Source organism: Dermacentor albipictus, unplaced genomic scaffold (genome assembly GCF_038994185.2).
Source record: "Dermacentor albipictus isolate Rhodes 1998 colony unplaced genomic scaffold, USDA_Dalb.pri_finalv2 scaffold_17, whole genome shotgun sequence".
Lineage (NCBI taxonomy): Eukaryota > Metazoa > Arthropoda > Arachnida > Ixodida > Ixodidae > Dermacentor > Dermacentor albipictus.
The window spans coordinates 6,589,540-6,593,696 of record NW_027225571.1 but is presented as its reverse complement, the minus strand read 5'-3'; positions in this window follow the sequence as shown (position 1 = coordinate 6,593,696).

Genomic DNA, 4,157 nt, shown 5'->3' with positions numbered 1-4,157 from the left:
GAACTTGGCAGTATCTATAGTATCGACAAGTTCATAGACCAAACCGTCATGACATTAGTCGGGCAGCGGACTCGGGCGTGCGTCTCAGTGCGTGTTTTCAGAACGTCGCAGACCGGGCGCCGTAGCAGAAATCTTCCTCGCGTCTGTGCTTGCTGCATACCCGAGTTATAGCCGATGACTATTTGCCGGTTTTATGTTTCGCGAGCCAAGCTTCAAGCAGCTTCTTGTCCTGCGGCTACGTGTGAATAAGGCTGACACCGGCCTCCGTTACGTGCGTCCGGTCCTGCGGCACCGAGCAGCAGCCTACCATGTCGCGCGCCTTCAAATGCAGCCACTACCTATTGTAGTGCTTTCAAGCGTTGTAAAGAAGACACTCGAAGCGGGTACATTTCGCCACTAAATGAAAACCGCAGCGTACGAGGGAATTTAAACTCGTTTTCAGCTCGCTTCGGCGCGCCCGAAGCAGCCGACGCGGACGCTATGCCCACGTGATCCCTCCTAGCACGTCACGCCGACGGTGGCGCCAGCTTTTCCAGTGGTGGAGCTCGAGGCCAATACCGTCATTCCCATGACGGCACGGTGCCCCCCTAAGAAACTCCCATAGACGGTGGCGCCAGATTACCCTCTAGGTGTTATAGTGAGAAACTCTATGCCACCATGGGAATGATGGGAAGTACATGGATTTGTCTTCATGCCTGTGGATTCAGACGTTCTTGTGGCTTTTTATAGTGAGCTGTATAAATATTACTGTCGCACGTTTCCGCGCTGTCTATACTCTTCGATGTGCGGAAGACGCCGCGAACACGCACAATTGCTATTAATTACAATGATCGAGCTTGTCCCGGTGGCTAAATCGAAACGTGCCAAGCGTCTCAAGGCACTGGCATGCCTGCGATAACGGGGTTTATTCGCTTATCGATACATGAGTCCGTGGCTTATGGTTTCAATATCAGGCTTCTGTGCTAGAGTTCCTGTGTTCGAATCCTGTCGTCCGACAGCTTTAGTTGTGTTTATTTAATTATTTATTACGTAGTGCATTGTTGAAAATGACCAGCATATCCAGCTTTAGTGGATGGATGGATGGATGTTATGAGCGTCCCCTTTGGAACGGGGCGGTGGGTTGCGCCACCAAGCTCTTGCTACTATACTGCCTAATATTCTACCTAGGTTAAACAATAAAAAAACACTATGAACTACCACGCCCAAATTTTCTGATCCCCTATTGCGAACTGTGCTTTTGTACGTCTCCGTCTTTTGTCGTTTCCCCACTTTTCTTCCACCAATCCTCCAGTCGCCTCTTACTAATGTCTATTGCGGACATCTTTGCTTTACCACTGCTCCCTCTGAACCCAAGGGCTTCAAGGAGGCCAGTGGTGCCTAAATCGACCGCTGGGTAGACGGCTTCACATTCTAATAAAACATGCTCCGTAGTTTCCCTAGCTTTACCACAGCAAGCACATGCTTCGTCTTGCTTCTTATATCTCGCTTTATAGGTGCGTGTTCTAAGGCATCCTGATCTCGCTTCGAAAAGTAATGAGCTTCCCTTTGAGTAATCATAAATGGTTTCTTTCCTGATTTCGTGGACACGTACCAGCTAGCGTCCCAAGCGGCCACGGCACGAAACTAGCGCGTTTTCAATGGAACGAGCGGGTTTTTCGCGAATAACAAAAGCTGCAGGTCGATTATGAAAAAGGGCAGGTGACAGACGTGTTCTGGAAGACAATCCACACGAGCCAAATGCAGTGGTCACTCTATGACACGTAAGAATTTTGTTCCCACAGCGGCTAAAGATTTAGCAATGGAAGCCTATGGAAACGATAAAAATTTGTACTCAATTTTCGATGCAAGAACGGTGCATGTGATTAAACTACAGCGTCTATCGTGATACCCAGTGCAGCGTATGTAGCCCGGAGACTCAGCTTTCGATTGATGCCTATTTCGACTCTCCACACATGGCGTAACACTGTTCCCAGAAGTCTTTTGTAACACTGTCTTGAAAATTCACGTGGTATCTATAAAAACATGAGCGTACTGTTGGGCGAAGCCTCGGAAGCCGTGGCCGAGTGGTAGAATCGCGCGCACCTTCAGTCCCGCGTCGCGGTGGCCGCGGTTCGATACCCGCTTCGCACTTTTTTAAAGCCGTATAGGACCTAGTTTTGTAGTCTCTCACTAACTAGATGGCAGAAACACAAAACCCAACATTTGCTTTCGGTTCTGGTTTTTCAGCGGCGCAGTTTCTTTTAAAAGCCGCATAGGACTTCGTTTTATGGTCTCCCACCAGATGGCAGAAACACAAAACTCATGATTTGCTTTCGGTTCTGGTTTTCCGGTGGTTCTCTTGAAATATTATGTTTTCTATTTTTCCTTCCTAAAACATAGCAGTGTCGAGTTCATTTGTTAAGGCATCGCATTTATGAAGATTTTAGTCATTGGACATCATAACTAGAAGCTTGCGCATAGCTTTGTGTTATGCAAAAAAAAAAAAACTTTCGTGCTTTGTAGCATGGAACCTGGGAAACAAAATGGCTATTATTGCGTTCTTCTGGAAGGTCCAATTTATTAGACTTTCGCCTGTCCATAATGGCACATACTCCGAGCGAATCAGGTCCACCTGGGCCACAATGCCACCCGGTGGCCAGTGCCATTCCTATGCAACATTCGTGCGGAACAAAGGGTCTGCTAAACTGAGTCGCTGCCCAAACGTTATTTCTAAAGATTCATCCAAATAAGAAATACACCAACTAGGAGATGTGCAGCGTGCGGATTAACAGCTACTGTTAATGTGTTCTCTACAGCCTAGTGGTATGAATCCGTAGGTGTGGCCGTAAAAAACCATTTGAATAAATGTCCCATGCTGTGTCTGCCTCGGTCGCTCTACAAGGAAGCTAGCTTGGCTACTTGACGCATTTCCCATAAGAATACATAGGTCTTTATAAAAAGTGTTGGGGTGGCCAGCTTGAAATTGGAAGTGGCAACAGCATAAAGTTGGGCGTGATACAGGGATGGGCCAAGTTGAATTTGGTAGTGATATGGGAGTGGCCCAACCTAAATTTGGGGTGAAATGGTAATGAGCCAAGCTGAATTTGAGGCTGATATGGGAGTGGCCCAACCTAAATTTGAGGTGATTTAGGGGTGGGTAAGCCTCAGTTTGGGGGAATAGGGGGGGTGGGCCAGCCTGGATTTGGGGATGATACGGGGGTCATCATCATCATCATCATCATCAGCCTGGTTACGCCCACTGCAGGGCAAAAGCCTCTCCCATACTTCCCCAACTACCCCGGTCATGTACTAATTGTGGCCATGTTGTCCCTGCAAACTTCTTAATCTCATCCGCCCACCTAACTTTCTGCCGCCCTCTGCTACGCTTCCCTTCCCTTGGAATCCATTCCGTAACTCTTAATGACCATCGGTTATCTTTCCTCCTCATTACGTCTCCTGCCCATGCCCATTTATTGATTTCAACTAACATATCATTAACTCGCGTTCGTTCCTTCACCCAATCTGCTCTTTTCTTATCCCTTAACGTTACACCTATCATTCTTCTTTCCATAGCTCGTTGCGTCGTCCTCAATTTAAGTAGAAGACTTTTCGTAAGCCTCCAGGTTTCTGCCCCGTACGTGAGTACTGGTAAGACACAGCTGTTATAAACTTTTCTTTTGAGGGATAATGGCAACCTGCTGTTCATGATCTAGGAATGCCTGCCAAACGCACCCCAGCCCATTCTTATTTTTCTGATTATTTCAGTCTCATGATCCGGATCTGCAGTCACTACCTGTCCTAAATAGATGTATTCCCTTACCACTTCCAGTGCCTCGCTACCTATCGTAAACTGCTGTTCTCTTCCGAGACTGTTAAACATTACTTTAGTTTTCTGCAGATTACTTTTCAGACCCACCCTTCTGCTTTGCCTCTCCAGGTCAGTGAGCATGCATTGCAATTGGTCTCCTGAGTTACTAAGCAAGACAATATCATCCGCGAATCGCAAGTTGCTTAGGTATTCTCCATCAACTTCTATCCCCAATTCTTCCCACTCCAGGTCTCTGAATACCTCCTGTAAACACGCTGTGGATAGCATTGGAGAGATCGTATCTCCCTGCCTGACGCCTTTCTTTATTGGGATTTGGTTGCTTTCTTTATGGAGGACTACGGTGGCTGTG